Genomic DNA, 13,732 nt, shown 5'->3' on the forward strand with positions numbered 1-13,732 from the left:
AAAAATAGGAAGAAAAGATCTTGACCAATTCAACAGAATGGAAAAAATTAATAAGAAAGCAGGATAGAAAACCCAAAGATTCAAATAAGTCTGTATTAAATAGAAATGGGTAAAATTTATCTACTAATATTAACAGAAATCTTGCATTAGGTTTTAAAATATAGCCAATCGTATGTTGCTTTATAATGGACACATCTAAAATAAAAGAAAGCTGGACACTGAAATTAAAACAACAGAAAAAGATAAAGCAGAAAAGAACATTTAGCTGTTTAAAAACACATTTACCTTTCTCTCTTCTAAGATCTAAGAAAAATGAAAAACTAATTAACTTCACACAAAAAGCTCACAATTGTGAACAGAGTGAAACAAGGGCCATTAGAGGCTATAGGACCACAACTCTGGAAAAAGGAAAGAGGAAAGAGGTACCAGATGAAGCAAGGAAGGAAGCTGAAGAACAAATGCTCAGGGGGCAAAAGGATGAGGGACAAGAACGCAAACACAGACATCTGACTCCAGGACGTGGGCCCATTCTCCCAAATGCTTCCTCCATGAGACTTGTGGCTCTGGTGTAAGAAAGTCCTAATAGGGACTTCCATGGTGGTCCAGTGGTTAGGACTTTATGCTTCCACTGCAGGGGGCACAGGCTTAATCCCTGGTCAGGGGACTAAGATCCTGTAAGTGAGGTGCAAAAAAAAAAAGAAGAAGTATTGATAGAATGAAAGAATACAGAGCTCATGCTCCTACATTTAAAGGATAAAATGAGTATTGAGGGCAATGAGCACTCTTGCCACCTGAAATTCTGCAAAATATCATAGTTGATCATTCCAAGTAATATAAACCATTCCAAAATAGAGAAAGAACAGAAGGTTACCCAACTGTCTTTATGACTCTGGCATAGCATTGTTATCAAAACCAGACAAGTATTCTGAGGATCTAATGTATTAACATGGTGACTGTAGTTGATAACACTGTATTACATAATTGAAATTTGCTGAGAAAGTAGAACTTAAATGTTCTTACTACATATAAATATAGATATATAATATGTTAATTAACTAGATGGGAAGAATCCTTTCATAATGTATTTATACATAAAATTATCAAAGTGTATAAATCTATTTGTCAATTACATTTTAATAAAGTTGAAAAAAACTAAAAAAATAATCCAGACTGGCATATTATAAGAGAGATAAATTAAGATCACCAGCTATAATAAATATAAATGTAATATATACCTAATAAATATAAAAATTAAAATAAACATAAACCTTAAATAGAATATTAGCAAATAAATATAGATATATAATATGTTAATTAACTAGATGGGAAGAATCCTTTCATAATGTGTTTATATATAAATTATCAAAGTGTATAAACCTATTTGTCAATTACATTTCAATAAAGTTGAAAAAACTAAAAAAATAACCCAGACTGGCATATTATAAGAGAGATAAATTAAGATCACCAGCTATAATAAATATAAATGTAATATATACCTAATAAATATAAAAATTAATATAATCCTTAAATAGAATATTAGCAAATTACAAACATTAATTTTTGTTTATTTGTGTTTTTGTTTTTTGGCCTTGTGTGGCTTATGGGATCTTAGTTCCCTGACCAGGAACTAAATCCCAGCCCTACCCAGTGAAAGCAGAGTCCTAACCACTGGACCACCAGGGAATTCCTCAAGAATCAAGATTTAAATGTATAAACGTAATGACAAAACAAGGATTTTCCAGGAAACCAATAATGATTCAACACTGAAAAACTCCATCATGTTAGCTGATTGATTAAAAGAAGAAAAAAATCATATGATCAAAAGTAAGCACTCATTCTCATTTTTTAAACATTACTAGTAAAATGTAAAGAAAATAAATATAAGGATATAGTAAGGATCCAAATAGAAAATATAGTAAGGATCCAAAGAATAAAAACATATAAGGATCTCACACAACTCAACAGCATAAAAACCAAACAAACAGTCCAATTTAAAAATGGACAAAGGACTTGACATTTTTTCAAAAAAAATAGACAAATGGCCAACAGATACATGAAAAGGTGCTCAACATCACTAGTCATCAGGGAAATGCAAATCAAAACCACAGTGAGATACCAGCTCAAATCTATTAGAGTGCCTATTATCAAAAAGATAAGAAATAACAAGTGTTGGTGAGGATATATGGAAAAAAGTGAACCCTTGTGCAGTCAGTGGGAATGTAACCTTGGTACAGCTACAGGGGAAAAAAGTATGGAATTTCCTCAAAAAATGAAAAATAGAACTACCACATGATCCAGCAATCCCACTTTCGGATATACTTGAGAAGGAAATGAAATCACTATCTCAGAGAGACATCTGCACTCCCATATTCATCACAGCATTACTCACAACAACCAAGATATGGGAACAACCACAGTTTCCGCTGACAGATAAACAAACAAAAACAGTATTGTTTTGGCTATTTTGAGTCTTTTGACTCTCTATACCAGCTTAAAATCAACTTGTGGTTATCCACAAAACAACTTTCCAGGATTTTGTTTGGAATTGTGTTGAATCTGTAGTTCAAGTTGAGAAGAGCTAACATATTGACAACGTTGTGTCTTTCTATTTATATAGTGAATATCTCTCCACTTATTTAGTTCTTATTTTATATTTTATCAGGGTTTTATAATTTTCCTCATATAGATCTTAAACATATTTGGTTAGATTTATATGAAATATCTCACTTTGAAGGACACTGTGTAATAAATGATAAGTTTTTTTAATGTCAAATCCCCCCTTTTTATTGTTTTTATGTAGGCAAGCAATTGACTTTCGCAGATTAATTTTGTATTCTTCAATCTTCCTATAATCACTTAGTTCCAGGAACTTTTGTTACTTATTCTTTCAGATTTTCTACATAGATGATTGTGTCATCTGAGAACAAAAGTGGTTTCATTTCTTTCTTCCCAGTTTGTATACTTTTTCCTTCCCTTTCTCATCTTATTGCATTAGCTAATGGTGTTGAAAGCAATGATTTTGGTCCTGATCTCAGCAGAAAAGCTTTAAGTGTGATGTTAGCTGTGTTTTTTTGTAGCTGTTCTTTATGAAGAAGCTCCCCTCTACTTTTATTTTGCTGAGAGTTCATTATGGATGTTGGATTTTGTTAAACTATTTTTCTATATCTTGATATGATCATGTGATTTTTTTCCTTAGTCTGTTGGTTATGAATTACATTAACTGATTTTAAATTTGAACCAGCCTGACATAGCTGAAATACATTCCATTTAATTGTGGTATAATTCTTCTTATACATAGTGAGTTTTGATTTGCTAATGTTTTGTTGAGGATTTTTACATCTATGTTGGGGAGAAATGTTGGTCTACAGTTTTCATTTCTCGTAATGTCTTTGGCTTTGGTATTAGGGTAATGGTGGTTTCATAGAATGAGTTAGGAAGTATTCTGTTTCTATCTGAAGAAATTGTAGAGTATTGATATAATTTCTTTTTTAAAAGTTTGGTAGAATTCACAAGTGAACCCATTTGAGCCTGGTACTTTATATATTAGAAAGTTATTAATTAATTATTGACTCAATTCAATAAATATGGACCTACCAGATAATCAATTTCTTCCTCTGTATATTTTGGAAGATTGTCTTTTTTTTTTTTTTTTTTGGAAGATTGTCTTTTAAGGAATTAGTTTGCTTCATCTAGGTTCAAATTTGGGAGCACAGAGTTGTTCAAAGTATTCCTTTATTGTGCTTTTAATGACTATGGTATCTGTAACAATGACATTAATGTGGCATTTCACATTAGTTTGGGGGCAATTATCAGACATTACTGCTTCAAAAATGGCTTATGTTCCTTCTCCTTCTGGCACTGCCATCATGTGTATCTTAAATCTTTTGTGGTTGTTCCACCATTCTTGAATTTTCTGTTGTTTTTTTTCCCCCCAGACTTTTTCTCCTTGCCTTTTAGTTTGGGAAGTCTATTGTCATATTCTAAGCTCAGAGACACTTTTCTTAACCATGTCCTGTCTACTAATGAATCCATCAATGGCATTCTTCATTTCTGTTACAATTTTTTTTTAATCTATAGAATCTCTTTATTGTTAGAATTTCTATTTCTTTGTTTACATTATCCATCTGTTCTTGAATGTCGTTCACTTTCCCCATTAAAGACAATAGTATATTAATAATATATTTGCTAAAATTCTTGGTGTGATAATTTCAGCATTCTTGCCATATCTTTTTCTGGTTCTGATTCTTATTTAGTCTCTTCAAACTGTTTGTTTCTTTGGTTATTTTTTGTTAGTTTTTGGTTTTGCCTTTTAGTATAACTTGTAATTTTTTTGTTCAAAGATAGATCTGAGGTACTGGGTAAAAGGAATTGTGGTAAATAAACCTTAGTAATGTAGTGGTAAGTTGTGGAGGGAGGTGAAGCATTCTATAGTTTGGTGGTTATGTCCCAGTCTTTTGATGATGCTGTACCCCTGGACTGTAAAGTTCACCAATGCTTTTCAGTCTTTTTCTTCCTTGCATGGAACAGATTGGCTGGAGGAACTGGGGTTGTGTATTTTTCTTCCCACATGTGATAGGTAGAGCCAACTATAATTGAGTACTTCTCTTTGATCTTATAGGTTAGATTGTGATATAACGCCAGCAGGTTAAGCTTGGGTAAAAAGTTTCTCCCAAGGGCAGGCCTTGTTAAGGAAACAGAATGCTGTTGCATACTTGAAAATAATTTATTTCCTCTCCCCCTGTCAAAAGCACAAGGGTATATTTCTCTGATATTCACAGCAAGGACCTGGTAGAACTTCTGGAGATTAAACTCACAAAATGTGAGGGCCCCACGATGGCTAGCCCCGTGTTTTTCTCTCTCTTGCTCGTCCATGTTGAACCTTCAGTGATCCCTCAATTATAGTTTAGGTCTTCCTGTCCTCACACTGGTTCCTATGGAGGTTTCTGCTCTGATAAATTGTAATTCCCTGTACCCACCTATCTAGAGCTCCAATTATTTGCCCTGTGACCTCACTTCTCTGACAGAATAAGAAGTCTTTTTGATTTTTTAGTTTATTTAGTTTTTCACTTGCTAGGATGGAGTGAAGACTCCTAAAGTCCTCACATGATGGACTGGAAACCATAAGTACTATCATTTTTTCTTATTCCAGTTATTGTATTTTTTGTATTTCAGTTAAGTTTTATTTGGTTTGTTTCTAAATTTGCTTATTATGTACATTTGCCTGTTTCCTGATGAATTTTATTTTTGGCTGTGCTGGGTCTTTGTTGCTGCATGGGCTTCCCTCTATTTGTGGCGAACAGGCTTCTCATTGCCGCGGTTTCTCTTGTTTTAGGGCACAGGCTCCAGAGTGCATGGACTTCAGTAGCGGCAGCATGTCAGCTCAGTAGCTATGGCTCCTGGGCTGTACAGCACAGGCTCAATAGTTGTGGCACATGTGCTAGATGCTCCACAGCGTGTGGGATCTTCCCTGGTCAGGGACTGAACCTGTGCCTCCTGTATTTGCAGGTGGATTCTTTACCACTGAGCCACCCGGGAAGCCCCTCTTGATGAATTTTTTATATTTGTCTTTCACTTATTTCAAAATATTGCAACAGTTATTTATTTCTAGGCTTGACTATATCAATATCTTAGGTCTTTGCAGATCCATTCCTGCTAATTCTTACTCTCTGGTGCCTTCTTTCCTTGTGTATTTAGTAGGGTTTATTATTATTATTATTGTTATTAGTATTAATGTGAGCTGCTCACTTTGCCTGTGAGAATTACTTGATTTCTGGGATAAACATAGGTTCCTACAGAGAGAATTTTGTAGCTTCTCTCAGATACTCGGGCAGGCAATTAGTCTAGAAGGACTGCAAACTAAAATCTCAGCTTACGTGTTTTTGTTGTGTAATCTAGGTTGTGTGAATTCTGGCTGAAAACCTGTAAGAGGGATGTCTCTGGTTATAAATCCTCAGGAGCTACTTTTCTTCTTCTATACAGTCCCCAAAAAAAGTCTCTCAAGAAATGTTCTCTGCCATGTTCAAGGGTTGGAAGGGTAATATTTATTTAGTACATACATGGAGAAGATCTGTTTGACTTCCCACTTTGGGCATGTCTTCTTGTCCCCTGATCCCTATAATGCTGTGACAACCAGAGCTCAAACTCACATGGTTTGGCAAATATGCTCAAGACAAAAAGGGAACTTTACAACTCCAGTTACCTTTATGAATTCCCATTTTGATTTGGTTTTGTTTCCGTATTCAGTTCAGTTCAGTTGCGTCCAACGCTTTGCAACCCCATGGACCGCAGCACACTAGGCTTCCCTGTCCATCATCAACTCCCAGAACTTGCTCAAACTCATGTCCATCAAGTTGGTGATGCCATCCAACTGTCTCATCCTTGGTGGTCCCCATCTCTTCACGCCTTCAATCTTTCCCAGCATCAGGGTCTTTTCAAATGAGTCAGTTCTTCACATCAGATGGCCAAAGCACTGGCTTTTCAGCCTCAGCCTTAGTCCTTCCAATGAATATTCAGGACTGATTTCCTTGAGGATTGACTGGTTTGATCTCCTTGCAGTCCAAGAGACTCTCAAGAGTCTTCTCCAACACCACAGTTCAAAAGCATCAATTCTTCGGTGCTCAGCTTTCTTTATAGTCCAACTCTCACATCCATGCATGACGACTGGAAAAACCATAGCTTTGACTAGACAGAACTTTGTTGGTAAAGTAATGTCTCTGCTTTTTAATATGCTGTTTAGGCTGGTCATAGCTTTTCTTCCAAGGAACAAGGGTCTTTTAATTTCATGGCTGCAGTCACCATCCATAGTGATTTTGGAGCCCAGAAAAATAAAGTCTGTCACAGTTTGTTGTGATCCACACAGTCAAAGGCTTTGGCGTAGTCAATAAAGCAGAAGTAGATGTTTTTCTGGAACTCTCTTACTTTTTCTATGATCCAACAGATGTTGGCAATTTGATCTCTGTATTATTTTCAGTATTATTATTTATATTATTATTATCTGCATTGTTTTCAGTATTATTAGTTTCAGTGTTATTTTCCATCTTATCATACTATCAGTGCTTTTAAAATATATTTTAAAATTTTATTCAACATTTTAAATTGTTTTCATTTAAACATGTGTTAAACATTTTAAATTGTTTAAATTTTAAAAGCGTGAAGATTGATCAGGATTCATATGCCAATAGGTTGCTGGAAACCTAATAGCCTAATGGATGCCATTTTCAAACCCAATTTGGTCAGATCCATAATCAGTTTTAATAGATATATCTTGGTCAATATATCCTGCAGAGAGAAATAACCCACAGCATCTGTATTCTGTGCTATATATTCTTCATGTCAATCAGATCCCATTAAAACCTGATCCATTACAAGATGTCATGGCATGAAAAAAATCTCTGCTCAACAAGGATGATCTGGATCAGTCAGACTCTCATGAGTTAGAATCTGAGAGTAAATATGGAGTGAATCACTGAACATGTGCTGAGCTTTCACATGTCTAGATTCTATCAGATAGAGAACAGAACATGAACATTCTGAGGAAACTAAAGCTATTAAATAGAGAAGACCCATAGAAAGAAGATGAGGACACTAGTTAGCTGACAGAAGGAGAAGGTAACAGAAGCAGAGAAACTCACAGGAGCTGGAGAGATCAGGTTCACAAAGTTCTGAGTTCTGAAGAAGTATCCCATCCAGTTCTACGATTCTACAGTCTTTCTACAATTCCAATACTTTGATCCCTATGATCTATCTTCCTAGGGATCCCTAGGATCCTCTCCCCAATCCTTGCAATGGTCTCTCATCATGCATACTAGCTTTTGTGACATTCCCTGAAACTAATGGAAGCAGTAAAACCCTTCTATGACTATTTCATCATAGCCATGATGTAATGCGACCTTTATGTTGAGCACATAAAGTCCAGGAGAACATGGTCAGCAAGGAAATCTTTGCAGACTTGTCCCTCCACCTGTATGAGCTGAGTTACATGTGATCTTGGTATGGTTTCACTTCTGGAAAGCAATGAAGTGCCATCCATAAATGATTAAACAAACAAGTAGAATCTGACAGTAGGTCTTAGGTCTTGCTACCATATCAAGGGGACTAAACCCAAAGTCTTGGGATGTATGCTATATGAACACAGTAAGTTTGACATATCCCCTATGTTGCTATCCTGTTTGCTCTCAGTTGTGCAGAACAAAGTTAACACAGCAGGCCTAAGAAAGCTTCCTTAGGGAGACATGCTTGAAAAGTCAGCTATTCACTGGTGACAAGGAATCTGGATTTTGAGAATTCCACAATTCCCTAACTGATAAGGTCATTTACTGCAACTAAACTGTTTGTACAAGCCATGTAGTTTATGCTGCTTTCCTTATGAAGGACTCTGGAATTTTGGTAGAAGCCATCAGAGGGTGTCTATGTGATTGAAAATGTTAGTTGCTCAATTGTGTCCAACTCTGCGACCCTGTGGTTTGTAGTCTGCCTGGCTCCTCGGTCCATGGAATGCTCCAGGCAAGAATACTGGAGTGGATTACCATTTCCACTCCAGGGGAATCGTCCCAACTCGGGGACTGAACCCAGGTCTCCTGCATTGCAGGCAGATTCTTTACCATCTGAGTCAAAAGGGAAGCCCTTATGTGAATGAACCCCAATAAAAACCCTATGCTTCTAGACTCAAGTTATCCTCCCTAGCATCTATGTTGTCATAAGTCATTGTTGGAGGAATAAAGCACTTCCTGTGCGGCTCTAATAGAAGAGTACTCTTAGAAACTTAGATCTGGTTTCCTCTAGACTTCACCTGTTTTGTGTTTTCCTTAGGTGATTGTACCTATATCATTTTACTGGAATAAATCTTAGTCACAATTACATCTATATGTGGAATCCTATGAGTCCCAGGGAATCACTAAACTTGGGGATGCTGGTGATTAGACAGTTTGTACAATACAGCAGTGTACAAAATCCAGAAAATAAAAGTCGTTAATTTATTGTGCAAATATGAGGACACAGACTTAGAGGGTGCTGGTAGCAATAGAAGGAGGAAGGACTGAAAGTAAGTTAAGAAACCCAGAACAAGAGACAGACGAGGTCCGAGTGAAGATATGTGGCACCAATATCCCTACTCTTCTAAGTATTATAGCTAATAACAGGGAAGGATTATTGATGGGCTACAAAAGAAGAAGACCATGGTGTGGATGGGACTCAGAGACCCTATATTTCCATCCTCAGCTCTGCTCTGTCTCTGATAGATGTGGAGTGGATAGAAGCCACAACCTACTCCATGGCACTTGTTACAGAAGACACAACCATGTGGTAGGTATAAAACCCCTTATGTCACAGTTATGACTATGATCTTTAACTCACCTCTCCCTCCCTTCCTACCAGTGACACGACTCTCAGCAACCATATGAGTGTTGGCTGTCATCCAGAGCCATGGCCAGAACTACTCTGGTGGTTTCCACAAGATTTGGGCTATCATGTGCCTTCTTAAATCCTGAGATAGGATAGGAAGCCACAAGGAATAAAACACCACATCTTCTACTCATCTATGTAATAATAACAGAAAAGTGGCCAGTATGTTAGATTGAAGACATCGGGGAGACAATCCTACGGCAGCCGGAGTAGGTAAGTGTACTTATTAGCACAGAAGCAAAAGATACATGGAAGTTCCATAGGAATAAGTAGAATCTTAATTCTTTAAATATGAATGCTTATCATCCCAGGGCAGAGAATCTGGCCTTTTTGTTGGATCCAGAGTCTTCCACAGCCAGAGCTCAACACTGTTCTCTAGCTCCCTCTCACCCTCCCTTTTCCAGACTTGGGGGAGGGTTGTTTCTGAATGAAAGATGGAGAATGGTAGGAAGAAGAATCAGCAAAGTTTGAACAAGGAGTAGGAGAAAAGGACAAGAATAGGGATTAGAAGGAGTTGTATATGGAAGACCTGGATTAGAAATATGTGGTAACAGAATAAGAGTAAAGGGGTGAGGATCAAGAAAAGAGAAGTCGGGGAAAGGATAAGAAAGGCCCAAAGTCTTCTGGCTGAAGAGACGGCAGCATATAGGAAGCCACAAGCCTTGGGCAGGGACTGGTAGTGTTAGCCATAAAAGAGTTGGAGGCTCACTACCTGGGTGGAGTCTAGAGAGAGGAATGTGACCTGAAATTATGAAGGTTGGCACAGGAAAATTTCCAAAACTCATACAGTCTCCTCCAGATCTAACATACAAAAAGTAGAAAGAACAGAAAGCCAAAATTCAAAAAATAAAGTGATATGCCCTCAGGAGAAAAGGGTTACTATTCAGGTGTTCTGGCTCCAAGTCAGTGTCCAGCCAACTCCCATGAACTCTGGGCAAGAGCTGATTGTTAAAAGAAGAATCCAGGCTGTCCAAAGAGAGAGCCTGGGACTGAGAAGGGTGACAAGAAATTCCGTCTCTGCCTAGAAAAGAGCACAAAAAGAGCAAGAGTATCCATGAGGCTAATAGGCCCAGGAATGAAGTATCCTGGTGTGCTGAACATTGCTGCATATGTCCCTCAGGGAAATTCAAATCAAAACAATGATGAGACAGCACCTCATATCTGTTAGAAAGGCTATTATCAGAAATACAAGATAATAAATTCTGGCAAAGATGTAAAGAAAAGAGAACCTTTGTGCACTGCTGGTGGGATTATAAATTGGTGCAGCCACTATGGAAAAAACTATGATGTTTTCTCAAAGAGTTAAAAATAGAATTACCATTTGATCCAGAAATCAGACTTTTAGGTATATAATCTAAAGGAATTGAAGCCAGGATCTCAAAGAGATATCAGCACGCCCATGTTCACTGCAGCATTACTCACAATCACCAAGATATAGACACAACCTAAATATTCATCAACAGTTGAATGGATAAAGAAAAGTGATATGTACACACACACACATATATACATAAAGAAAATGAGTGCACACACATATACATATATTGGAATATCATTCGGTCATAAGAATGAGTGAAATCCTGCCATTTGCAACAACCTGGATGGAGCTGGAGGACACTGTTGTTGTTCAGTTGCTAAGTTGAGTCCAACTCTTTGTGACTCCATGGGCTGCAGCATGCCAGGCTTCCCTGTCCTTCACTATCTCCTGGAGCTTGCTCAGATTCATGTCCATTGAGTTGGTGATGCCATCCAACCATCACATCCTCTACACCCTTTTCTCCTTTTGCCTTCAGTCATTCCCAGGATTAGTGTCTTTTCCAAAGAGTTGGTGGTTCTCATTAGATAGCCAAAGTACTGAAGCTTCAGCTTCAGTCCTTCCAATGAATATCCAGGGTTGATTGCCTTTAGGATTGACTGGTTTTATCTTCTTACTGTCCTTGTAAGAGTCCTTACAAGGGACTCTCAAGAGTCTTCTCCAGCACCATAATTCAAAAGCAAGAATTCTTTGGTGCTCAGCCTTCTTCATGGTCCAACTCTTACATCTGTACATGACTACTGGGGAGGACATTATGTTACATGAAATAAGCAGGACATAGGACAAATACCGCATGATCCCACCTTTATGAGAATTTAAAATAGTCAAACTCACAGAAAGTAGAATAATGACTACCAGGGCTGGGAGGAAGGGGAAATGAGGAAGTATCTCTGAGTAAATTCTGGAGGTCTACGTACAATATCAGATCAGATCAGATCAGTCGCTCAGTCGTGTCCAACTCTTTGTGACCCCATGAATTGCAGCATGCCAGGCCTCCCTGTCCATCACCAACTCCCGGAGTTTACCCAAACTCATGTGCTTCGAATTGGTGATGCCATCCAGCCATCTCATCCTCTGTTGTCCCCTTCTCCTGCCCCCAATCACTCCCAGCATCAGGGTCTTTTCCAATGAGTCAACTCTTTGCATGTGGTGGCCAAAGTACTGGAGTTTCAGCTTTAGCATCATTCCTTCCAAAGAAATCCCAGGGCTGATCTCCTTCAGAATGGACTGGTTAGATCTCCTTGCAGTCCAAGGGACTCTCAAGAGTCTTCTCCAACACCACAGTTCAAAAGCATCAATTCTTTGGCGCTCAGTCTTCTTCACAGTCAAACTCTCACATCCATACATGACCACTGGAAAAACCATAGCCTTGACTAGACGGACCTTTGTTGGCAAAGTAATGTCTCTGCTTTTGAATATGCTATCTAGGTTGGTCATAACTTTCCTTCCAAGGAGTAAGCGTCTTTTAATTTTATAACTGCAGTCACCATCTGCAGTGATTTTGGAGCCCAGAAAAATAAAGTCTGACACTGCTTCCACTGTTTTCCCATCTATTTCCCATGAAGTGGTGGGACCAGATGCCATGATCTTCGTTTTCTGAATGTTGAGCTTTAAGCCAACTTTTTGACTCTCCACTTTCACTTTCATCAAGAAGCTTTTGAGTTCCTCTTCACTTTCTGCCATAAGGGTGGTGTCATCTGCATATCTGAGGTTATTGATATTTCTACTGGCAATCTTGATTCCAGCTTGTGTTTCTTCCAGTCCAGTGTTTCTCATGATGTACTCTGCATATAAGTTAAATAAACAGCAAGACAATATACAGCCTTGATGAACTCCTTTTCCTATTTGGAACCAGTCTGTTGTTCCATGTCCAGCTCTAACTGTTGCTTCCTGACCTGCATACAAATTTATCAAGAGGCACATCAGGTGGTCTGGTATTCCCATCTCTTTCAGAATTTTCCAGTTTATTGTGATCCACACAGTCAAAGGCTTTGGCATAGTCAATAAAGCAGAAATAGATGTTTTTCTGGAACTCTCTTGCTTTTTCCATGATCCAGCGGATGTGGGCAATTTGATCTCTGGTTCCTCTGCCTTTTCTAAAACCAGCTTGAACATCAGGAAGTTCACCGTTCACATATTGCTGAAGCCTGGCTTGGAGAATTTTGAGCATTACTTTACTAGCGTGTGAGATGAGTGCAATTGTGCGGTAGTTTGAGCATTCTTTGGCATTGCCTTTCTTAGGGATTGGAATGAAAACTGACCTTTTCCAGTCCTGTGGCCACTGCTGAGTTTTCCAAATTTGCTGGCCTATTGAGTGTAGAACTTTCACAGCATCATCTTTCAGGATTTGGAATAGCTCAACTGGAATTCCATCACCTCCACTAGCTTTGTTCGTAGTGATGCTTTCTAAGGCCAACTTGACTTCACATTCCAGGATGTCTGGCTCTAGGTCAGTGATCACACCATCGTGATTATCTGGGTCATGAAGATCTTTTTTGTACAGTTCTTCTGTGTATTCTTGCCACCTCTTCTTAATATCTTCTGCTTCTGTTAGGTCCATACCATTACTGTCCTTTATCGAGCTCATCTTTGCATGAAATGTTCCTTTGGTATCTCTGATTTTCTTGAAGAGATCCCTAGTCTTTCCCATTCTGTTGTTTTCCTCTATTTCTTTGCATTGATTGCTGAAGAAGGCTTTCTTATCTCTTCTTGCTATTCTTTGATACTCTGCATTCAGATGTTTATATCTTTCCTTTTCTCCTTTGCTTTTCACTTCTCTTCTTTTCACAGCTATTTGTAAGGCCTCCCCAGACAGCCATTTTGCTTTTTTGCATTTCTTTTCTATGGGAATGGTCTTGATCCCTGTCTCCTGTACAATGTCATGAACCTCATCCCATAGTTCATCAGGCACTCTATCTATCAGATTTAGGCCGTTAAATCTATTTCTCACTTCTACTGTATAATCATAAGGGATTTGATTTAGGTCATACCTGAATGGTCTAGTGGTTTTCCCTACTT

General features: G+C 38.0%; 1 protein-coding gene across 6 annotated transcripts in view; it reads right to left on the reverse strand.

The window, feature by feature from the left end:
- IQCF3 (IQ motif containing F3) overlaps positions 1 to 13,732 on the reverse strand; it is an 84,952-nt gene that overhangs the window by 50,871 nt on the left and 20,349 nt on the right. Inside the window, exon 1 of one of the 6 annotated variants that reach the window (XM_070776603.1) lies at positions 7,632 to 7,773. The exons of the other annotated variants lie outside the window; for them this stretch is intronic. The gene's annotated coding sequence lies outside the window, so the exon portion shown is untranslated. Of the gene's footprint in view, positions 1 to 7,631; positions 7,774 to 13,732 lie in introns of those variants that run through there. 6 annotated transcript variants of the gene reach the window in all.

This window comes from Bos indicus, chromosome 22 (assembly GCF_029378745.1).
Source record: "Bos indicus isolate NIAB-ARS_2022 breed Sahiwal x Tharparkar chromosome 22, NIAB-ARS_B.indTharparkar_mat_pri_1.0, whole genome shotgun sequence".
In the NCBI taxonomy this organism is placed as follows: Eukaryota; Metazoa; Chordata; class Mammalia; order Artiodactyla; family Bovidae; genus Bos; species Bos indicus.